Genomic DNA, 25,086 nt, shown 5'->3' with positions numbered 1-25,086 from the left:
TCGTTTGTGTGGTTTGGAAAAAAAAGAAATGGCTACGAAGTTTCCCTTCCTTGTAGGTTTCCCGCCAAAATCGCATCGCCAATAACACTGCGTCAATCTGACGACGTCGCAAGTTGAACCGTACATTCTGCAAGTTGTAGTCGTTTTCGAGCGGGAAAAGTTTTCTCAAATCTCGCTCGGTACAATCGATGGTTTCTTTGGATTTGCACCGGGGGGAAATCCTTGTTTACCGACGAACCATTAATTAGTCCCCAGCAGACGCTGTCAAAATATGTGACGTCACGGTGCTATTGCGGAAACATCGAGGTGGCGTCGCCACTTGTCCTCTGTTCGTGTTACGTAAAGTCTCGTTTTCTTTTTTTTTCTTTTTTGTCGAATAGTTTCTGCTCACTTTCTGGGCATAACCAACTCGGGCACTCCGTGGATCGAAGCTAGAATCGATGAAAGCAGACTAGTTAAAAGAGTTTTATTCATTAACCACACAAGACTGGAGGCCATGAAGTCAGATACTACTAAAGCTTTACGCTGCGTACAATAACTTGCCAGCCCAGTACGGTAAAATCATTTGATCATCTGAGTCGAAAGGTTGCTATGGTATACGCAGACAAACTGCGGCAAATTAAAACGTGGACAATTTAAGTTAGGAAGCATCTCGACTATCAACTTCACAAATTAATGAATCGTGTAAGCCTAACTGATTAGAGTAAGCTACTCAAAACAGCTGTCAGAAATGTTTGTACGACCGCAATTGTGTACAGCTGTTTCTTATAGAGGTCCTGTATTCAGTGAAGCAAGTTCGTGGTATGAAAACAGTGTGTTATGCAGCTTCTAAGCAGCGCGCGCGCGTGTGCGTGCGTGTGTGTGTGTGTGTGTGTGTGTGTGTGTGTGTGTGTGTGTGTGTGTGTGTGTGTGTGTGTGTGTGTGCGTCTGTGTGTCTGTGTGTGTGCGTGTGTGCGTGTGTGCGTGTGTGTGTGTGTGTGTGTGTGTGTGTGTGTGTGTGTGTGTGTGTGTGTGTGTGTGTCGGACGAGGTCGCGGTATCAAATCCTAGCGAGCCACGGCGACCGCATTTCAATGGGGGGCGAAATGCGAGAACACCCCTGTACACTTAGACTTAGGCGCACATTAAACAACCCTAGGTGGTCCAAATTATTGCTGAGTCCCCTCACGACGACATGCCTCATAATCAGATGGTGGTTTTGGCACGTAAAACCTCATAATTTCAACGCGTTGTTTTAGATCATTTTGATTTCGTTGTTGTTCTGTACGCTTTTTTTTTTCAATTTGTAGCCCATTGCGGGGAGCCTCATGTACGTGCTTGCGCCAGCGAAACGCCCTTGGGTCGCAGCGAGGCATTTACGGATCGCGCGGAGTGATACATATTCGTGACCGAACTTCTTGCGTAGCCTCCACGTATAGCGTAGCGCCTGATCTGCCAAACGGAGTATCATCATCATCATTATCATTATCATCAAACGGAGTATAGCTATGGCTAAACAACAGAGGGTACTGGTCATCGTTGAACGTGCCACTGTTTACTGTGGCGACGCAGCAGGCAGCATACTAAGAGATATATCCGGGCTCTGTATTTCCTGTTTCGCTTTCAGTATGAGAAAAAAAGATAACAAAAACAATCAATGGAATGCGTTGCGTCTTCTCAGAACCGTTGTTTATGTTTTCAGAATTATTGGAAGGATGACGAAACGTGGCACTGCTGAGGCGCCATGTTTTTCGTTGCTTGAATAAACTGAATAATTCACCTGCAATTTCTTGAAACCCAGGGCATGTATGCAGGCCACAAGTGATAAGGCAGACCCGGAAAAATAAATGGTTGCGACAAACGGGGTACCGGTCTGTGTTTTCCCTCGAGTTCCTCCAACGTAGCAAAGCGAGTGCGCGTCTCAAATGTATAAAGATTGTACTTTATATTGTGGCGTGATGCATATCGTTGCAGTGCCTTCGAACAATAATTTGAGGAGTATGTGCTACAAATTTATTTTTTGAATGTAGTGCTTTGTGTGTGGCTGTCTATAATTGAATAACGTTGATAAAACGTCACAAACAATTAATAGCAAGTAAGTTGCTTGCGAGATACCATAAACTTCCGCCTTCAAGCAATTTGTCATTGGGGGGAGATCAACTTTCATTGTAGAACCAGCACTTTATGATGGCCGGACCTAAGCCTCCCATGAGGGGACGTCGAGGGCTTGCCTCGCCGCCGCCTCACGGGCGTGCAGGGTCGCCCAGGTTTGGTCGTCGAGGGTGGAGCTCCGCAGGGCCTCATGCAGCCTCGACGAGAGAGAGGGTCGTGGTGTTAATGTGTGTGCTGTGCTGGGCACTCCCACAGCATGTGCGTATGCGTAGCCAGCTGAATGCTTCGGCACCGGCAGTCGGAGGTAGTGTAAACGTCTAGGTGCGAGAGAGAGAGAGAGAGAGAGAGAGAGAGATAGCAAAGAGAGGAAAGACAGGGAGGTCAACCGGACGAGCGTCCGGTTTGCTACCCTACACCGGGGGAAGCCAAAGGGGAAACAGAAAGAGGAAAGCGGGATAGAGGGAACACTGTCTGTGCACGCAGGAAAGTGCGTGGGAATCATTCAAGTCAAAGCAAGTGCTGCTTCGATAGGTTAGTCTGCCGTCAGTCTTGGTGGCTCATAGCTAGTGATGCACGTTGAAGTCACCGCTGAAAACCAAGGATCCGGTGGGCGTCAAAACGTCTGGGAATATTAGGTGGAGGTGGGCGGGTGAAGGGTAAGTGTTTGTTTGTAGCAGACACAGGGTGGTAGCCTGCGCCCGGCTGAACTTGCGATGAGGTGGGGGGAAGGTTCGGCGACTGAGGTAAAAGGCCTTAACGAGATCGTTATAAGTGGTCAGATTGTCTCCCTGGTGTCCAACTCATCCCCAGTGACTACGGCGCGGTTGACTAGGCCTCGCGAAGTGGAGTGGGTGACTTCGTTGAGATTGGGGAGGTGTGGGTGGACAGGGCCCGCATGGGCCGGGATCCATGTCAGGGAGATCGTGCTGTCTTTAGAGTGTGGTGCATGGCAGAGAATGCGAAGAGCTTGGGGAGAAATACGGCCTTTGCTGAAGTCAGTGACGGCTGAGCGAGAGTCACACACGATGGTGTGACAGGTGGGATCTAGAGTGACCAGGGCGATGGCCACTTCTTCAGCCGGCTCGGCAGTGGGGGTAGTGACGCTGGAGGCGTGGTGTAGGACTCCATCGCGTGTGGCGACGGCCACAAGGGTCATTGGTCGGCATTTTTTATTATTATTGGCCAGGTAAATAAAAGTTTCACGTGGTGGCGAGCGCGACCACTGGAAAGAATGGCGTGCAATCGGAAGAGGGGGAGGGGTTGTGCCGAAGGTGCTTTGCGAAGCGGCAGACCTTATTGTGCCTGCGCCCCAGTGACACGGGCTCAGCCACTGCCGACAAAAAGAAAAAAAAACTTACGCCTCGCCGTTACGGACTCTGTATGGGCCGCTGTGATCGCGTTTGCACGGAAGTGCCAAAGTGCGTCGTCTTCCGTGACGAACATCCTTTGCCTATCCTCCCGGGTCTGGTGTGCCTGCTGGGTCAGTTCGTATCTCGGCGGATATGTTTGTGGATATATATTCGCGGAGCTTATAGGTGCACAGACTGAAAGTATGAGAGACCCACAAAGTACTGCAAGTAAGCGCGTCCCTGTTCTGCGCAACAAAAAGAAAGCTTCCTGCGTAAAACCTGGACAAATAACGTCAAATGTAATAGGGTGGTGTCGTTGAGCTGAAATACGTGCGGGGAGAAACGGAATGGGCAGGACAGACGCTCACTTACAGCTGAAGGTTTAGTGAAAGGTTTTCCAGGTAGCGGAGGGCAGCACATGCGCTGTCAAAAGGCTGACACAAAGCTCAAGCATAATCACGTGCGAAAAATACTAACGCCCAAGGAGATATGTAATTTCCTTATCCGTCAAGCCAACTGACGTGATACTTGTGGGTTAGTATTTTTTGCATGTGATTATGGTTGAGCTTTGTGTCAGCCTTTTGACTGCGTATGTGCTGCCCTCCGCTACCTGGAAAACATTTCACTAAACTTCAGTTGTAAGTGAGCGTCTGTCCTGCCTACTCCGTTTTTTCCCGCACGTATTTCCCGCTCAACAACACTACACGCTGCACCGACTAACCGAACACTCCACTTCAAATGCAATTATCTGCTAAAAGAACTGCGAACCAAATTCCGAACAATGCATACCCGACCACAGAAGTTGCTCAAACCTTGTGTTTCATTTTTTACAAAGTTATCCCTCGGAATATTCAGAAGGGCAGCCCAAAAAAAAAATGTACTTTAACAAAACATCGGCAACGCATGTCCTTTATCTTAGCTTTTCTCAAACTGAAATATTACAAGGGCGAAACAATACCAGGACGTCGACCCACGCAAGAGGCCGCTTTTCTAGCAGAAAGCTCCCCTTTATGCATAGCGTTCGCAGCCAGCGTTTCCCTGTAAATGTTACGGTTACATAAGCTATACAGTTGCCGGGAAGTACGCAAAGCAGTAAAGCCCGGAATACATGGAGCGTTTTTGAGGCGATTTTCGCCTCACGGCGCCGATTTGACGCCCGGCGTCGCGAAAAACGCCCGCCGCCGCCGATCAGGACCGGCTAGATTTTGACGCGGCGCGCACGCGTCTGACGCTACCGGAAGTGCCTGTCGGAGTCACTTCCGTCTGTTTTCGGCGGGAGCGGCCAGCCGTCTCGCCGTTCCTTGCCGTCCCTTGAACACTTCGCGCGCGTGCGCTGGTCAGCACCACACTGTAAAATAATTTACACCCTAAATAGTGAAAAAGGGTGTAAATGTGTCTATAACTCGCACCCTTAGGGTGTCCGTTATATAGATAACACCCTAAGGGTGTGAGTTATAGGCACATTTACACCCTTTTTCACTTTTTAGGGTGTAAATTATCTTACAGTGCATGGCTACGTCGGCGAAAGCATCACGCGTGGAGTTTAACGACAAACTACAGACATATTAGTGGGGTATTTATTGCATAATTTATTAATTAGAACACGAGCAAACAACATATAAGCATTGTTCGTTCATTTAATGGTAGCCAAAACATTTTTGCCTTGTCTGGCCACACTGCGGCGGCGTTCGCCGCTCGTACGCCTCATGTAGCCTGGCCGGCGTCCCGCCAGCGCGTTTATTTTTTGGCGCGCGATAATCGCAGGAGAAAAACGCCCCATGTAGCCCCCGCTTAAGGTGTCTTTGAGCGCTATCGCATTCTAATCGCCTTATCGCGTCTTATCGCATATTAAGCGTCTTATCGTAGTAAGAGTGGTGTTTTTCGTGTTCTAGAGAGGTAATTTATTGATGCAGAAGAAATCATTTTTCTCTTTAGTGCCCCTTTAGGCATCCTCCAAATTTTATGCTGCAGTTACTGGCGTGTCATGCTTACGAGCAATACGAAGAATCCAATAGACGAATGTCAGGGATTGTGTCTGGCCATGAGAGATCTGATATGCCTGCAGGCTAGCTTTAATGTGTTATACTAATAAGCGGGCTTAATTACTTGCTCTGTCCTCTAGATTCCGTACGCTTGGTCACATTCCAATCTTTTGCTCAAAAGCAGTACGAACGTGACGTCACGCTCAGATCAGCGTGACGTCACGCTGTAGATCGTTCTCATGGGCAGCCTACAAAAGACGCCAGGATAACATTTGACGCAGAAGGAGCCGTCGAACTGAATATGATATTTGCAAAGTTTTCTGATTACAGTATTATTAGCATGGCCGTAATCATTTGCTAAAGGTGCATATAGTGTAACACCAGGATTTAGCGTTCAAGTGCGCATTTTAAATAGTTGTTACGGGCAAGAGATGTTGAGATATGATTTAATAAACAAGGCGTTGACGAACTGAAGAGTTGCCAAATTTCGGGGTTGTGGAATGACAGTCATAATATAAAATTTCAACTTCTCAATTTCAATTTTATTTTCGCAAATCAGAAGTATACATTTGAAAGAAGACCATAATACACAAGCAGGTCTCATAGTCAAAACATAAATGCGAGACTTCCTGCTAATCCGTACATCAAAGAAAAATAACGATACAGTGAACAGCATCAGATTATTCAGAACAGCTGACACCATATAATGAGGAACAACTTTTAGTGAATGCAATACAACGTTGCAAACAAACATGAAGAAGTTTATTGACTGGAAAAGGCAGAGAGGTCGGCCAGAAAGAGGGAGTATCTCACCTGCTACTCTGCGCATGGGAAGGGGAAGAGGAGAAGAAAGAGGGCCACAATGTGGGAATGATAATGGGGGACACGAGATGAAAGAACACATCGCATAAGTGCTACCATCACAAGCGCGAGTCCAGCACCGTTTCGCCTGAGAAACGTGAAAAAAGCTCGCATTGCCTCTATCGTCTGCCAACTCTCCGGATATGCGTCCAGCAGAAGGTCCCCCGATGGTGGTCTGCTGTCTAAGCGCCTCAAGGTCAGCGTCAGTCTTTCACGCGCATGCGCAGGGCACACCACGAGCACGTGATGTATAGTTTCAACAACGCCACACGCTGAACAGTCCGGGGAGTGCGGCAAACAAATATAATTATATTTAATCGCTAAAGGATACACAGTGACGTGGTTCTCACGGGAGCTCGCAGCCGTGATTTCAGATCGCAACGCTTGTTCTTTCCTTTCACGAAGTCAGGTCCAAGCTCTCTCAGATAACAGTCAGTGAAGACTGTTATCTGAGACACTAAGACAGAAAGAGAGCGGTTTGGATCAGACAGCAAACGGGTACAGACGACATTCTAATTGACATTAAGGGGGAAAAAATTGCGCTGGGCAGGTCATGTAATGCGCAGATTAGATAACCGTTGGACCATTAGGATCACAGAATGGGTGCCAAGAGAAGGGAAGCGCAATAGTAGAGGACGGCAGAAGACTAGGTGGTGCGACGAAATTAGGAAATTTGCGGGTGCTAGTAGCAATCGGTTGGCACTGGACAGGGGTAATTGGAAATCGTAGGGAGAGGCCTTCGTCCTGCAGTGGACATAGAATAGGATAATGATTCCCGGAAAAATTCGTCCGGGACCAGGACGAATTTCTCTTCAACTTTGAGGCTTTTCTTTCGAGGAACCCGTATGGGTTTCCTTTGTGGCAATTGCTACGAACGGGTGAATGTCCGATTTTCCCTTTATTAATTAGGTTGATGATGATGATGATGATGATGATGGAGTGTCGTCGTCATGCCGTAGTCGTGTCGTTGTCTCGCCGTCACATCATAGTCAACGTCGTCGTTTGCATGTCATCGATGTCGCGCAACTACGTCGTCGTTGCTGTTCGTGATAATGGTGATGATGATGGGAACAGCCATTATAACGGCAATTCTGAAGTGTTTTTTCAAAGGGACGTGACATAAGAAAGGAAACATTTTGCAAGCGGCGCGCTCTCTGGCATGTCATTTGTCAACTTTGATGCCACAGGTGCGCTGGCCTGACAGCGAAAGCGACTTCCTGTCGCAGAACGTCAACTGTTGTCCTTTGAAGCACGAGTGATTAACCTATCGATTCATCGAGACCGAGTTACAGGATTTCATATTGTAAATCGGTAGGCTGCTCTGTAGAGAGCGCAAATCCGTCATGGTGCCGTCCACCCAATCCAGATGGCGCCAGTTTCGTCTGCTCTTAATGCCGCTAGCAAGCAGACGACACGGACGAGCTGCAGACGAGAGAGCGAGAGAAGAAGCAACAGGTCCGCCGGCGATCACGCCGCCGACGGATCGGTCTGCGACAGCTTCACAACAAAGACCTGAACGTTCCCTCTCCTCCCGTTCCCTGGAGTTAGCATCTGCCGCTGCCTTCACAATCACACACTCTCTCTCTCTCTCAAACGCAGACAAACCTGTCCAGGCGACGCGACGCGCGTCCCCACGAGCAAAGCAAGCGTCACCCCAGGCGGCGGCGCGGAGCAACGGGAAAAAAAAGCTCGCTGCTTTCGCGATCATGATCACCGCGTCGTCGAGCTTGCCGCAGCGCCGAACAGCGTTGGGGTGAGACCTTCGTGCAGGGCGCGCTGCGAATGGTGGGAAGAGGCTAGGGGCGAGCAATAAGACCCGTGGCGGTAGCAACCGTTGATCCTCGCCACTTCGGGCCTTCCTTCACCCATCTTCCCCGCTAAAACGGTGCATCGTAACTCAGCCTGTAGCCGGCGTGAGACAACCGCGCGACGAAATGGCGGCGAAATTGCGAAGCTCCTGGCTCGAATACGGGAAACATAAAAATGCAGATTTTATAGCAATATATTTATTTCAGCATCGCTGATTTCTTAACACGAACTATATGAGTCCTAAATGTCTATAACAGGCGCAGGACAAAGGTAAAAATGACGATGCAACATCGCGTTTTAAAGATGTTCATGATATCCATCCATGCATCCACCCATCAACGCTGCACGCAATTAACGAGCCGGAGTTCATGCGGTAGCAAGAGCATACACAGTGGAAGAAGGCTCGCGATGGGCGACGCGGCTGCTGCCGATCGCTCTCGGAAACGGGTTTTCTCGCTCGCTTCGAGAGCGAGGGAGACCAGTGACCCGACCGCCGGACTTCGGCGAACGACAAAACAAACCCGTGAGCAGGTGCTCGCTGCGGCTTTCTGCGGGCTGCTGGTGCAAAACAGCTCCAAGAAAACACGCGAGAAACAACAGCTTCTCGAGAAAGCAGCCAGCGGACCACTTCGCCTCTCGTCCCGAGCAGACGGCGACGATGAGTCTCGGCCAGACAGGTCGGCGTCAGCTGCAGCCGCGGTGCGATAGCCGCAGTGAACGCTAGGGTTGCAACGAGGCCTCAGAGATCTCCTGTGTACGTTGAGGATCTTGGAGTCTGTGGTTGTTGTCTCGTAGCGCTGCGAAACTCAACTTTCTGAATGCTGCCATCTTAACGAACCGATATTTGAGGATCTAGAAGATCCGCACTTTCCTCTTGAGCAGGAAACGCTTGAGCTGTTTTATTATTACAAGTATTGAGCATCGGCCAGAAACGACACTTATGTAAATCGTCCACGCAACCGTCTCTTTCTGTGGTTGCTTTCAGTGATAGTGTGCACGACGTCAATCTTCCTGTTGTCGTTGCCTGCACTTGGCACGTGATACGACAGGTGACGGCTACACGTGCGCCGATTGGTTCAATATCCACTAACGGCTGTAGCTTGTAATACGAAAAAGTTAAGATCTAGTTCAGTTAGCTCTGTTTTAGACTTGCCGTCGTTCAAGAAAGAGAGAGAGAGAATAGGACAAGCCAAGAGGCTACGGCAAGACACACATAGTATGGTGTACCGGTAGATAAAGTGACATCCAGATAGGGCAGAAAACTGGAAAATTGTCAGCGGTTATGTCAATTCACTAGCGCGATGCTATGGAACGCTTGCTGCAGATACACTTGCTGCACTTGCTGCAGGCAGAGATGACGGGCTTTCTTTCTTTCGCAGAGCCCGCTTTTGGCAGTCTCTTTCTTCTGGGCAAACGATTGCCCAATCCAGTCTGGCGATGCCGCCGCCTCTCGCCTCCTTTTCCAACTTTGAAGCGGAAAAGGGGAGTTGTCAGGGAGAGGAGAAACCCAGACAGCACTAAAGACGGGCGAGGTCGCCCCTCTCCATCTCGCTCGTGCACGCTCTCGCCTATTCCTCCTCTCCACTCTTTGTCGGGGGCCCGTCGCGGGGTCTCCCCGGTCTCCCTCCCCCGTCTCTTCGCCCGTTGGGTCCCGGCGTTCGCTCCGTCTCACCAAAAACGTGCAGTGGTACGAGTCCCCGAGGCTCTGGTAAGACAATCAGTTATAGCAAATGGGCGCTACGCCAACCAACGTTGACGCCAACCCACCCACCGTGGTGGCGTAATGGCTAAGGCGTTGCGCCACTAAGCCCGAGGTCGCGGGATCGAATCCCGGCCGCATAGCGATGGGGGGGGTGAAATGCAAAAACGTCCGTGTACCGTGCGTTTCGTGCATGTTAAAGAACACCAGGGGGTCAAAATTAATCCCGAGCCCCTCACTACGGCGTGCCTCACAACCAAATCGTGGTTTTGGCTCGTGAAACCCCAGAATTTTTTTTGCGCCAAACACAATAAATCCAATTTTTCTTTTAGGATAACAAAGGACGTTTAAAGACTTCCGAACAGCAATCCTTTTTTTTTTCACAATTACAGAGACGTTCGCAACTAGCAAGACGTTCCCTTAAACTGGCCTGAACATGTGACGCAGGTAGGGAACGCAAACTGTCCGAAGATTGCCATCACTCCTACACAGTGCGTGCGGTGCAGTCTGCATCAATATGGACTCAAGATCAAGGCGCCGTGATGGTCGCTTTTCCCAGGCAACAGAGCACTCGAATTCCGCCCGTCGATACATGGTCTTATTGCGATCACTGTTGGCTTTCATTCTTTACCCTTTTTCAATCTTTCATCCTCGCCAGACGGGGCTTCAATCGAACTTTGCACTTAACCAAACACAGGGTTCGTACACTTCCTCTGAAATCCACGGAAACCCTTGAATTTAGAACAAGATTCAAGGGCCGTTAAAACGCCTTGAAAATAAATGTGCTGCTTGAATTCCTTGAAAATTAAGGTTGGGGGCGACCTTTGAACACGTGAACAAACTTCGCATTGGGGTTATGTTATGGAGTCTGGACACTGTCTACCGAGAAATTTTTTGTGATGCAATATGGCGTGTACAAAGCCAGCAACGGCAGGCTTGTTTCAATTACCATTATCGTCGTGTGACTAGGCCAAGCCAGATCAAGCGACCAAACCGTACTACAATTTTTGTTGTTTTGCTAGTTGGTTCACACCGCATCCATCATGACTACATTTACGAGTCCAAGGTCCTAGAAATGCCTGGCGGAAAGTTTCAGCCATTTGAATTTAACGCGAATAGTGTCTTTGGCTGAAGCCGGAAACTACTAACCACTATGCAAAAAGGAGATTGACATCATAACGTCAACATTGAAAAGCCACCTGCAGAGATTAGCGCTTTTGTCTCAGCTGTCAATTGCAGCTGCTTAGCTGCCATTTCTTGCAGCTAAGAAAGAGACCTCACTTTTTGTTTTTTTGTTTTTTCAATATATGTCTGCGAATAAGGTTTGGTTTGCTCCCTCCTTGAATTTCGGCCTTGAATATCCTTGAATTGTGCTCGAATGTTCTGTACGAGCCATGCGAATTATGACGGCGAGAGAGAAAGAGAGCAACTTAATTTTGCAATTGGCTCTGGCGACTCCTCTTGCAGCACATATACCATATACTGGGAATTTCCCAGCATCAAAGGAACGAACGGTATGTCACCAGCAACGACGGATCGACTAATAAATGAGCCGTCTGTACAGTCAGGACCGAGAAACAGCTTCAAATCGCGCAACGAAAGATGAGTTAATAATACTAATAATAAAACAAAAGGAATAGCCGACCAACTGTGAGCCGCTAATCCACCAGCGACACTTCTGCTCAGCCGGCTATATACGGTGCAGGAGGGGGGCTTAGGGACGGAACAGCAGGCGACAGACAGGCCTTCTGGTTATCACTTCTGGTTTGCCCAGGCGAGCCGCCGGGCCTTCCGCTGTACTGCACCGATTTAGCGGGTCTCTTTCTCGAGACGATGCGGGCACGCTCCCACGCCGGCGACGCAACAACGACGGCCGTGCACCACGCCACAATCGGGCGCTCTTTCTCCTCGCGCGTCTCTCGCCTCCGTTCAACCGGCTGACTGCTCTTTTGAAGCTGCGTCGCCGGGTCGTTTTGGCAACGCACCCGGAGGCTGGCTACGCTTGGCTCCGTTCTTGCTAATTCGCCAACTCTCTCTCTCGCTCGACTCCCTCTCGCCTGCCCCCGAGGCGCAGCGGATGTATTATGATGCCTGTTGTGATGTTGCTTCTTCGCCCGTGTGGCAGAAAGAAGCCATACCGGAACGGGCTGGGCCGTGACGGAGGGGGGAGAGAAAGTGCATCGCACGTTGGGCAGAGGTTGCGGGGGGCTGACCCGAACACTGGCCTCCACGGCGGCGGTCGCTCACACTTTTGGGATGGTCGCGGCGGAGGCGGAGAGGCGCCGCGTCGGCCACGTGACAATGAATGTTCGTTGGCTCCGCCGCCGCCACGTTTTGTGGTGCGACGTTGTCGACTGTGATTTACGTCGTGGCCAACGCCTGTTGGCTCGCCTGCTGTAGCTCGGCTGCTTGTTTTCAACGGTATAACTGTTCGACACTATGCGTCGAGTCCCGTTTGGGTCGTCGCAACTGGGCGATAGAATGGCCCAGGTTTTCCGACAATGGAAGGGTGGGTGTTTAGAGGACGTTGGGTACCGCAAAGGCCCGCGCGTAATAAGTGCGAAAGGAGAGGCCAGAGGTGCAAAGTGCACACATCGCTGACTTAAAAACTCCGGAGGGGGTGGGAGGGGGGGAGGAGTTATAGGTCATGACTAGATCAACAATCCACTATCCTGCCGCAGGATATAGCAGCCCGTATATAATAGGAGTGACAATTCTGACGCAGCGAAATTAGAAAAAAGGAAGGAAAGATTATGGGCGTTTATTACAGCTAGGAGACACTGGCCTTTTGGTAGCGTTAGGCGAAAAACGAAACTATAGTCGGATACAACTTTAGAAAAAAGGAGAGGCCCCGCCCAGATGACCGAAGCGGCGAAGTCACCGGCCGTCCGGCGCATGACGTCGGTCCAGAGTGCGCGCCCATTGGTGGATGCTCGTGTGCATCCGCCTCGGAGGAGTAAACGCCCCCTTTTTTCTAAAGTTGTATCCGACTATAGTGACACTAAAGCTCATAAACCTTCGTCATCGTCAGCCATTCAGGCACACTGCAAGAGGAAGGCCTATCGTGTCATTTTTAATTCTCTTTACCTCCTCACCCCAGCGCAAGGTAGCCAGCCGGTCTACGCACGGGCTATCCTGTATTCCTCCTATTTCTGCCATATCGGTGGCCTCGTATTACGTGCGGCATATTACGGTACTCGACCTTGCGTTTCGAAACCGGTAGTAACTGCTTGAAAGACGGCACCCGCACGTACGTCGAAGTGCGATACTCGTTATTTGTGCGTCGTCGTTCCCAGTATCGAAAACACTACGCGAAGTGCAAAAAAAACAAACAAACTGGAGTTCATTGTTCGAGGACATCGCGTGGCTGCAGCAGGCGCCGGTCGCGTTTCGAGAGCCCGTAATAAATGCGTGGAACATGGCCCGCTACACGACGTGCGAAGCGCTTGTTTTACTGCGCGCCGTTTGCAGCTGACAGCGTTGTTCGTTGCGCTGTTTATCGCCAACGGCGCTAGACAGCTCCGCCTATAGCGTCACCAGTTGACGACCTTTGACTCGGAGGCAGGATGAATCGCACTGCCGCGCGAAGTTGGAAAGTTGCGAAAACTTGTCGAAACTGCGCCTTGCAAAGGACCTTGTGTGTTAACATTTCTTTAAGTTTAATGGTTTTTCTTTTCTTTTATTCCCCCTTTTTTTGTGCTCCATTGCGGTTGTTGAGTCACTGCTCAATAGCTCAACAATCGTGCACTTCTGCTACTTACACTTCTGCAACGGCAAAACAACCACTCGAACTGTGAGAGCAAGTTCAGTGAGCCTGAAACGATGCAACAAGGAAAAAAGGATGGCGACGCCGTCTGGAAGTTGTCGCGCTAGCTCGCCGTGACGTCATCGACATTGGCATCGTCTGCTTGGTTCCGGCAAACCGTTTGTCTAGTAAAGAACAACTGTACATTGCGTTCCAAAGGAACTAAGGACACGACTTGGCAAGTTTCGATAACTATTCCTGCCCCAAATAGAGCCCGAATGCAAAGAGTTCCTTTGAAATAGTGGACGTCACAAAGACGTAGGCGCGCTGAGGCTTCGGCACGCAATTAACGAGTGTAAGGTTGGCTTTAATTTTAATAGTAACAATCGACTTGTCTGTCTTTCTTTTTTCATTCAGGCAAGTGAAATTATTATTGCCTGTCTTCCTTCATTTTTTTTTTTCATTCAAGCAAGAAAACTTATTATTTGGAACTATACTTGGCCAGTCCAAACTATCTAATGCTGCGCTTTAGTAACCACCTTGGAAACGAGAGCTGGCTGACGTCAATGGCTCTAGAGAAGGGGCATCTCCACCCCGATGCCGTGCAACGCCTTCTGCAGTGGTATATGTTACTGGCTCCAGCTTATACCAGATCCGTGGGTCCAGCTTCTTTTTCTGTTTTACTTCCAGCTTCGTGGCAACCTGCGCTTGAGGTCAGCTTGCAATGCCGGAGCCTCTCGAACGAAACGAGGGCGCGTATATTCAAAGGGACGCGCGGTATATGCATTTCCACGCCGGTTCTGCGCAAGGTATGCACATCATTGCTTAGCTTTGGAAAACTTCAGCAACGCCAGAGCCATGGCTGCGAGTCCCATTAAAATGAGCGACACTAGACTTTATCACCACTTTCATCATCAGCCTGGCTACGCCCACTGCAGGGCAAAGGCCTCTCCCATATTTCTCCAACAACCCCGGTCATGTACTAATTGTGGCCATGTTGTCCCTGCAAACTTCTTAATCTCATCCGCCCACCTAACTTTCTGCCGCCCCCTGCTACGCTTCCCTTCCCTTGGGATCCAGTCCGTAACCCTCAATGACCATCGGTTATCTTCGCTCCTCATTCTATGTCCTGCCCATGCCCATTTCTTTTTCTTGATTTCAACTAAGATGTCATTAACTCGCGTTTGTTCCCTGACCCAATCTCCACTTTATCACCACTTTATCGCCACTTTATCAACACTTTATCACCGTGAAGTGGTTTGTAGCGTTGATCTTTCACATCCACTCAAAGTGAGTGCATGAACGAATGAATGAATGAATGAATGAATGAATGAATGAATGAATGAATGAATGAATGAATGAATGAATGAATGAATGAATTTTATTGCGCTGTCAACGAAGGGCAAAGGGGCGGCTCCGCTTCGTTTGCCTAGTCTACCTTCCCGCGCTGCTACTTTCTTTGCCGGTCAAGGTCGAACTAACTCGCGGAGTCCGAGTCGTCGCGAGAGACCGTGTCACTGGCCCCCTGCCGCCGGAGCCGCTTCGCTTTCACACAATACCGTCACGTGTGCGCGCGCCCCGGCAAACATTGGAGGCGCGCCATACGACGGTGTTGCCACGCAATCGAGGCGACGACACAATTAAGCGGCCCTGCGCCGGAGAAAAGAGGAACGCGGCTGTACACTCCGCGTCGCGACCTCCAATCTGTCCCAGGGCCCGGTGACAACTTTCGCGTGGCGCCAGCTAGCCCGGTGTATTATAGCGGTGTCGTCGGGGTGGGGGACGCGTCTGTTGCGTCAGAGGCGGTTGGACGCCAGGGGAACCAGCGGAGCCCGGCGGCAGCGGACAGCGGTGGCAGGGCGGATGGTTGTGAAACGAGTAGGGACATAGAACGGGCTGTGTTGAGCTCGCTAGAAGCACTCTCGTTACGTTCCCAGCGTTCAGTGCGGCGTTACGCGTACCGCTGTAGAACCTTTGTTTTTCGCGGAGCAGTTTGTCCGAGAGAAACGAGATGGCGCTTTCGTATGCGCGCCGCACGTTGCCTCAGTGAAAGCGCAGGAATGTCACGGAAGCCGTCACCGCTTCTGCCGTGCTACTGTTGCGATCAGCTGTCGCGAATGAAACTGGGTGATCGCTAATGCACTGTGTTCCATTCGTGTTGCAAAACGTGGAACGGTGGAGGGGATGACGCGTGCAGTATACTGGCTGCATGCAAGAAAATAGTCGCTGGCATATTAATGGAATGAATATGCGCGGCCGAATTCACGAACCGCGGCTACAAACGAACTGGGCTTCGGGTGTTGCTGGTCCTTCACGCTGCACGGCTTTCGTCGAGGATATAGAAAATTCACTGATCGGCCAGCGTAACTGTATATCGCTAACCTCCAAAGCAAGTGCATCAAACCCGGAACACCGGCGAAGGTGAGTATCGCTCGTTCATCATCATCATCATCAGCCTGGTTACGCCCACTGCAGGGCAAAGGCCTCTCCCATACTTCTCCAACTACCCCGGTCATGTACTAATTGTGGCCATGTTGTCCCTGCGAACTTCTTAATCTCATCCGCCCACCTAACTTTCTGCCGCCCTCTGCTACGCTTCCCTTCCCTTGGAATCCATTCCGTAACTCTTAATGACCATCGGTTATCTTCCCTCCTCATTACGTGTCCTGCCCATGCCCATTTCTTTTTCTTGATTTCAACTAAAAGATCATGATTTCGCGTTTGTTCCCTCACCCAATCTGCGCTTTTCTTATCCCTTAACGTTACACCTATCATTCTTCTTTCCATAGCTCGTTGCGTCGTCCTCAATTTAAGTAGAACCCTTTTCGTAAGCCTCCAGGTTTCTGCCCCGTACGTGAGTATTGGTAAGACACAGCTGTTATAAACTTTTCTTCGCTCGTTACACAGGGGCAAAGGGAGTAGCGCCGCTTCCTGGCATATAGTGAGTTTGTCACACGTTATCTGCACACATCCAGCCCAACTCACACGCAAACTTACTCCCACTCTATCGTCAAGAGAGTAAACTTTATAGAAAAGAGCGCACGAGTTGTCCTCAACGTGTCACAGATAAATGAACTGGCGCACTCTTGAATCAGTGCGTTTAAGCATGCGTGGGCGAAGGTGATTACACCGCGACAGCACACGAATGTTCGAAGCTGAACGTTTCGCGATTGTCCGTAAAGCGAGCGAATTACTAGCGATAATACCACTGTCGTTGAAAATAAATGTGTATGGACGTCAACGGAGCTGGGCAGGCCATGTAATGCGTAGGGTAGATAACCGATGGACCATCAGAGCTATACAGAATGGGTGCCAAGGGAAAGGAAGCGCAGTCGAGGACGGAAATGAGGAAATTTGCAGGCGCGAGTTGGGATCAGTGAGCGGGAGACAAGGGTAATTGGAGAGCGATATGTTACGGAAGGATGAGAGAACAGAGAGGAAGAAGAAGATCGGAGACGCTGGATGGCTACGTGTTGGTGGTGGCCAGCCATCTTAGCTATTCTGACTCATCCTGTATATATATTGTAAATATAGTTTTTTATATTCTCGCAATATCCCGTAACAATATTATGACAGAAAAGCTGAGAGGTCGGCCTGAATCATCAATGCTCTGACCTGCTACTTGGTTATGGCGGAAGGGGAAAGGGTATAGAAAGATGGAACAGAGAAATTCGAGATCACAGGGAGAGAGAGTGAGGGGATACAAGGAAGGCAGGGATGTTAACCAGTCAAAAGTCCGATTGGCTACACAACGCTGGGGGAAGGAAGATGGGGAGAGCGAGAAGGTAGGGATATATATATATATATATATATATATATATATATATATATATATATAGAGAGAGAGAGAGAGAGAGAGAGAGAGAGAGAGAGAACGAGGGTATAGAGACGTGCACGCACAGTACTAGAGTCAAAGCCGCTCGTGCAAGCAAGACGTTCTCGGAAAGCACAAAAGTGCTTCGTAAGTACTGCAATGGACATAAATAAATAGGCTGATGATGATTATGATTGCAAGGTACAGAAAATCTACGTTCCTAACCTTGCGCGCAGCAGGAACAAATCAATCGCAACGGAGCCCACCCGCGAGCGATTAGGCAGAAAATAAACAACAGACAGTGACCGCACCGAGGAGCGTTACGAAGTCAGAAGCGTCACAAGCCGCTGCTTCAAAGTATTTGCCAAATAAAGAAGGAAGAGAAAAAAAAACACATTGATTTGGGGTTTTGTTATCAAGAGAAAAGCTTTGGTAAGATCTTGAAGAGGGCTAGTTGGTTCATATTTATAACTGTGATCAAACAACGCGAATAAAACAAGGACACGAGGAAACAAATGTGACGGACGAGCGCTTGTCTGTCGTATTTGTTTCCTCGCGTTCTTCTTTTATTCGCGCTGCTTAACCTCAGTTGTAACAAGAAAAGCTTGGACAGCTTGGAATATGTTTCGAGCCAAATCTCCGGAGTTTCCAACTACGGCGTGCCTCCTAATCAGATCGTGGTTCTGGCATGTAGAACCCCATAACTTAATTAATTTAATTTTACATTTCTAGCCCCGCTTCTGGTATATGCGTATATGAGTATAGTATATGCGTTCTGGTATATGGTATATGGTCTATATGGTATATGGTCTGGTATATGCGTTCTGGTATATGAGTATAGGCACAATGCGCTCTGAAAGCGCCTACATGTCTTCTCAAGGTGTGGCCAAAGCTTCATGTCGTCCACCCAGTCACCGTCTGCGATATCCGCCGAAACGGAGGTTTGCAGAGCCGCACCCAAGTCACGCGAAGTCCATCGTAAACGCGGAGGAAACGGAGGCCGTTGAAGCAAGCAATGGACGCGCCACCACGTGATCAAACATGGCGGCGCCCACGCGTGATCGCCGTTCATGGTTATATTGCGCTCAGTTTTACACAGACGATATTAAGGAAGGACAGGACGGACGTAGACGTGGACGGACAGGACGTCCGTCCACGTCCTGTCCTTCCTTAATATCGTCTGTGTAAAACTGAGCGCAATATAACCATGAACGTTCACCAACTAGCCCCCTTCATTGCTTTACTAAGTGATCGCCGTGAAAACACTCCGTAGCAGGCGACAAGCTAAGGATTCAGCACAAGCTTCTTCACAAAAACGTACTGCCCCTGCCCCTCCCCTCTGAAAGAGGGCCGAGCCAGCTGGAGTCCACTCACGGCTCAATGACTTTGCTCTGCTAACGTTAATGCTAGGCTAACTGAGAAACAAAAGCTCGTTTTTTTTTTTCAAGCGACAATATTTACTTTATCTGAGAACTGATGTTAGGAGTCACCCATGCGTTCAGGTTTCATTTTAAAAGCAGTGCCACAAAGACAAATCTGTACGGAGAAATCAGTTGTTTTAAATGCGCTCGTGCGTTTGAGCGCTTGGTGTCACATAATTAAGCGTATCTGATTGATTGGCGCACCTAATCTTATATCACGAGGTCGTCACCAGTTATATATATATATATATATATATATATATATATATATATATATATATATATATATATATATATATATATATATATATATATATATATATATATATATATATATAAAGCACTCTGTGAGGCGATTTATGCGGAATATTAGTGCGACTGCAATTATTTTCATACTTCGGCCACTTTCGCATGCTACTGCTGTTGCGCACTATCTGACCCCTGAATTAAGTGTCGCTCTCAGGATCACGAAACGAAAAGGTAAGTTATATGTCCGACTGGTAAAAGTGGCAGCGAGCGCTCTCCTAGCTGACATTGCAAAAAAAAAAAAATATTACGCCTGATGAAGACATTTTTTGCAATTATTCCTTGTTCATTCGAAGCCAGATATAATGAACCTCATTTCTACGCTGCCAGCGGGACAAAACTGGCTACATACAGTTGGGAGGCCGCTTTTAAGAATGCAGGAACATACAGAAACGCAAGAACGCTCGTGTACTTATAGATTTAGGTGCGCATCGGAAGAACCCCCCTGGTGGTCAGAATTATAATCCGGTCCTCCCACTACGGCGTGCCTTGTAATCAGATCGTTATTTTCGCCAAGTAAAAATTCCACAATTTTTTTTTTCTCTCGTTTGTTGGCCTCTCAGCTTCGTTTCCTCTTCTTGCTTTTTGTCTCTTGTGAGACGTAAACTTATTTTGCAATGGCTGCGTGCGAAACGCATTGACATTCGTTGCTTCCGCGTATGCTAAATTTACGATATGTTTTACGTATGTTCTTACCATTTCTTCTTATCTCTTACTTCCCAAGCCAGTCCAATTCCTTTGAAAACTGTGCTTTTCTTTATGTGCGGATCAGAGAGCAAACGGAGATAGCCGATATTCTAATTGACATTAAGAGAAAGAAATGGAGCTGGGCAGGTCGTGTAATGCGCAGGTTAGATAACCGGTGGACCATTAGGGTTACAGAATGGGGGCCAATAGAAGGGAAGCGCAGTCAAGGACGGCAGAAGACTAGGTGAGGTGATGAAATTTAGAAATTCCCAGGCGCTAGTTGGAATCGATTGGCGCAGGACAGGGCTAATTGGAGCTCGCAGGGAGAGGCGTTCGTCCTGCAGTGGACATAAAATATGATTGCGACGACGACGACAACGATGATGACGATGATGATGATGATGATGATGTTGTTGTTGTTGTTGTTGTTGTTGATGATGATGATGATGATGATGATGATGATGATGATGATGATGATGATGATGATGATGATGATGATACGCGTGAACTCGGTGTATTCACTGTACTACATCCATTCGTTAGAAACTCTTTAAAAAAAGCGTCTGCGTCCGTTCTTTCCACATCGCGGACTCAATAAAGGGACACTAAAGTGAAAAATGATTTCCTCTGCTTCAGTAAATTACCGCCCTACAACACCAAAAACACCACTCTTACAAAGATAAGACGTTTAGTAAGCCAGAAAAAGCGCAAGAACGACATACGGGTGGCGACGCCTACTTAAGTTCCCTCACCTGGGGGCTGTGACGTCTTGGATTTTGATGGCATCTTCTAGGGCCTACTAATTATATATAGCGGTACAGATTGGCTACATTGTGTTCTAAAGGAACCAAATATTAAGCATGCCAAGTATCGGGAGCCTTTACTCGGTCAACGCGGCCCAAATGCGAAAACATACTTTGGAATCCCTGACGTCACGCTGACGTACCGGCGCTGGGGCTTCGGCGCGAAATTCAGATACTGATACTTGGACCTTCACTTTCTCATCTAATAAACAAACTATTTTTTTTTAATGACTGCCTGCAGGGTTCTCAAACAATGCTTCGTTAGTCTAAACTGATTTATTGTTTCGCTTTAGTGTCCCTTTAAGCACCAGCCCTTTGATGATTTGACAGAGTAGCAAGCTCATAAGGCTTCTCATTCCTTCCGGCGTCAAGAGGACGAGGTCCGCGGTGTGCACGTATGCAGGAGGACACTGCGAGGCTGGTTGGTGGCAGAGCGCCGGTCTCGGAAGAGCGAAGTAGCAGCTGGTCCCACAACGCGCGGGGTCGAGACAGGTCAGCGATACTGGCAGCATTTCGCGGCCACTCGTATACGAAAGGCCGGGAGTACCGCATTTTCCGGTATTTAGTTCGCGCCGCATACACCTGTTGTGCAGGAGGCTAACATCGTATCCATTTGAATGCAACGCTTCCCTACATTGCATGCCTTTACGATGAAGTGCAGTCCTTCTTTGTCGATTAAAAAAAATTAGCTAGAGCCATGAAAAGCAGACCCTGTCAGACTTTTCATGACATCAAAGCGAGCTAGGCTTTTTGCCGCCCTCCGCTGAGGCCTCCGTCTGTACATATTTCATGGCTAAATGTAATTGCATTATGTGTAATAAATAAAATAGAATTGAATTGAATCCGCGTACTTAGTTTTGTGCATCTTTACTGGCGCTCCAACCCTCCTTTCGTGGTAAGAGTGTCATTTTCACTATTGTAGAAGCGCCATTTATAACTACAGTTTGACTCGATAATCCTCCTTAGTGTCCCCCTTGTTATTCATCTTTCAAGGATCCTCATCAAACAGTCCACTCGTTTGCTCAATTTCTGTCGCATTCCGCCCAAACCGGTATACACTTCGCGAACTACGTTCCGGAAAGCACGGCACACGTGAACGCACATCGTCTGCCGAGCAGACGTGCGTTATCTCGCTGGCGAAGTAGCGAGCAGACGACAGCTGTGCTCATGCATGGCCTCGCGTAAACAGCTGTGGCGTGTACGTACTACGCTCGTCCGTTGCCGATCGTATAAGCAGCAGCAGCAGCAACCAAGAGCACCGCTTCGCCACCCGTCGCGGACCCGCAACCATCGAGGACCGTGCCGCGCATAGCAGATGTGGTTCCGTTCCGGCGATGGCCGCCCGTCCGCCCGCCTACATTGCCCGAGAGCGATCGGCGGCGAAAACCGCTGACGTACTGCATCGGTGCGTCTCGGTAAATCCGTGCACTGCAGTCAAAGCCACCGATCGTGTCGGCCAGCGTCAAAGGGACATTAAGCAGGAACAAAATGCATAAGTTTAGACTAACAAAGCGTTCTTTTAGAACTCTTATTATTGCTGACTTCGGGGTCGTAAATTTATTGGTAGAATAGAAAATGAAGGTGAATGTTCCAGTTTATTTTAATTTTGTTTTCGTGCCCAAACCCCTAACGCCAGTACGTCAGTTGCCGCCGCACATTCCAAAGTGTGCTTTTTTTTTCGTACTTAGGCTACTGTGGCCCAGTCACGTCATATAGTGACGTCACGGAGATTTGGTACGGGAACTTCAAATGCGGCGGCGCCACCCATATTTTATTTTTGTCTTTTTTTCTTAATTGTCAGCCTCTCCTATATCCATGTAGGAAGCACTTTTTTTTTATTCTGGAAGGGTAACACTAATACAGTAAAACCTTGTTATAGCGAAGTTGAAGTCTGAGCCAAGACTGCTTCGCTCTATTCAGTTCTTCGTTATATCCGTTACTTTGTTATATTCATGGTTGCATGTACCGCGCTATGTATCTGCATGAAGATTTCGAGGGAAATTTTCTCTCTCTCTCTCTCTCTCTCTCTCTCTCTCTCTCTCATCTTTCTTTCAATATAATTCCTTCGGCATGCAGTGGTCGTGGCCCTGTGTGTCAGACCCTGACGGGCGCATGAAGCTTGTTTTCCGGCCTACCCGGTTTTGATAGGCGTATGCACCGGTTCTTATTGAAGCATTGACATTGCATTCTGTACGTTGAACGTACATATTCGGGGCTCATTTCAGTGTTTGCCATTAGCGTATGCCATCTACATATGAATAAACCTATCGGTTGCATATACATAGTACACGTGTGTACATCTGTGACACTGCATTTGTACATGTCGTAGCGTCAGTGTAATTGGCTATGTAAGTCTGTGTAGGTCAGTCTTGCCGAGTACTGTTTTGTTAGTGTTTTGGAACAATGCAGTGCATCGGACTCGGATGCTCCATGTCTTATACATATTCTACAGTGCGCTGAACTGTGATTGTGTTTTTTGTCTGTGAAGTAATAAATTGCTCATAAACAAAATAAAATGGATCAGATATTGAGAAAGCTAGCACCAATGATACTTTAGTAAAGAAAAACAGTTGTATACTGCAGTGCACACAAAGTTAGTATGCTCTAGCGAACAGATTGCGCAAGATAAGAATAAAGGAAGCAGCAAAAGCGTTTCTCCAAGTAAACAGATATTGTATACTGCAATAAACACAAATTCTGGCAAATACATTGTACAACTGCACGCATACTGAAAGGACGGCTCACTTCCATTATCCAATGCAGAGGAACAGTTGGCAGTACGTAAACAGGGGAAACAGAAAGGGGGAAAAAAGTCATATCCATCTTCATGTGGGACGTGGACCTTTGCAGCACTGCATTTTGTAACAGACGACAATTTACGGAGGCGCAGACGTGAGGCGAATGACTTCTGCTTGTCGTCCAGACGACAAGCAAGACGGGCGGACGCCTGCGAAATTCTGTCTCTCTTTTACGGTCAGCACTGCGGCGCAAAGGCGTTACGAAACCGCGGCCATGGAATGCGCGCTGTATCTGTATACGCGATCGCTGATTTATGTGGCTAGTCGGGTCGCGTAACGGTACGGCCGACCGCGCCTGATTTATTTGTGCCTCCTTCCCCGCCCCCTTGGCTGAGCGGTAACGCAAGACCTTGCTCTCGCAATAGTACCGCGTTGGCTTTCGGTATACTTACCCGCAGCTATGCCAAGGCTGTATAACGAATCCGTGAGCAATTCAGAAGGAAAGCAAGCGCTCTGACTTTAAGATGGAATAGTTAATTTGACCTTTATTACTAAGTCACCCTTCTGCAATATCAACAAAACGCCACTCTTACAGGGGGAAGAGGATTCCTAACTCAGAAAAGATGTAACAACGCAATACAAGTGGCGACGCCGTCTTGAAGTTCCCGCATCAGCTAGTCGTGAGGTCATAGATTCTGACGCAGTCTGCTTCGGCCTATAGTTAATTTCTTATCGCTAAATATTGATTACATCCTGATTTATGAGTGACAGAGGCTGAACTTAGGGAGGTTAGAGAAGGTGTACTGAGCTACAATAGCCCAAACATACTTAAAAAAAAAGAAAAAATGCTTTGAAATTCGTGACGTCACACGGCTGTAACGGCGCAGGTGCTCTGTTACGAAATTCAAAAATGGATATGATTCATGCTGCCGCCTGTCTTCATGCCATTACAGCGAAATTAACAGAAATATAGCTTATGAAGAACGCTTTCCCAGTCTAAACTGTTTTATGGACTCGGAAGTACCGAAAGTTGGGCTAGTTGATATGCTTTTCATAATGTTCCAAGCAACTGGAAAAGAAGCCGACAAAGGGCAGAGGAAAAATATATACCGGGCAAGCGCTGCGCTATCGTCTAAAGTTTATTGAAGCAACTCGTAATAAATATGCAAGAAAATGGGGGGGGGGGGGATTCAAAGCATGGTTGCGCACTGCACAAACTCAGCGGGGAACTAGGAGATTAAAGAACTGAAATACGCCGATAAAAAAAAATATGGCACCAAACATAAATCTCACCCAACTTGCACGATAATCTGCATTTCTTTGCGCCTGGGCACAACCGACGCCTGGCTGATAAGCATGCCGTCAGGAGGGGCAATATGACAAGTTTCCATGGCTTTCCTATAGTCTCCTTATTGGAATGATAAAACAAAATGGCGGTATCATATAGAAGACGGAGGAGCATCCAACATTTTGTTTTGTCTTGCTTTGTTTTGTTTTGCAATGGGTCGGCAAATGGCCGTACGAGGCTCTCATCGAATAAAGCATATAGTGTGCAATGCGCAAACTACCCTTTCCTCGGAATTTGCACAGTGCACGTTATGCTTTGAAACCTTCTCCTCCTTTTTCTTGTATGTTTATTACGCGTTGCTTCAATAAGCTTCAAATGTCAGTGCAGCGCGATCGTCCGGGCTTCTTTCTCTGCCCTTTCCCCGCGTCTTTTGACGCTGCTTGGAACTTTATGAAATATGTTTTGTTCCTTTTTTTATTATCTCTTATGCGATG

Source organism: Dermacentor albipictus, chromosome 6, assembly GCF_038994185.2.
Source record: "Dermacentor albipictus isolate Rhodes 1998 colony chromosome 6, USDA_Dalb.pri_finalv2, whole genome shotgun sequence".
Lineage (NCBI taxonomy): Eukaryota > Metazoa > Arthropoda > Arachnida > Ixodida > Ixodidae > Dermacentor > Dermacentor albipictus.
This window is presented reverse-complemented; position numbering follows the sequence as displayed.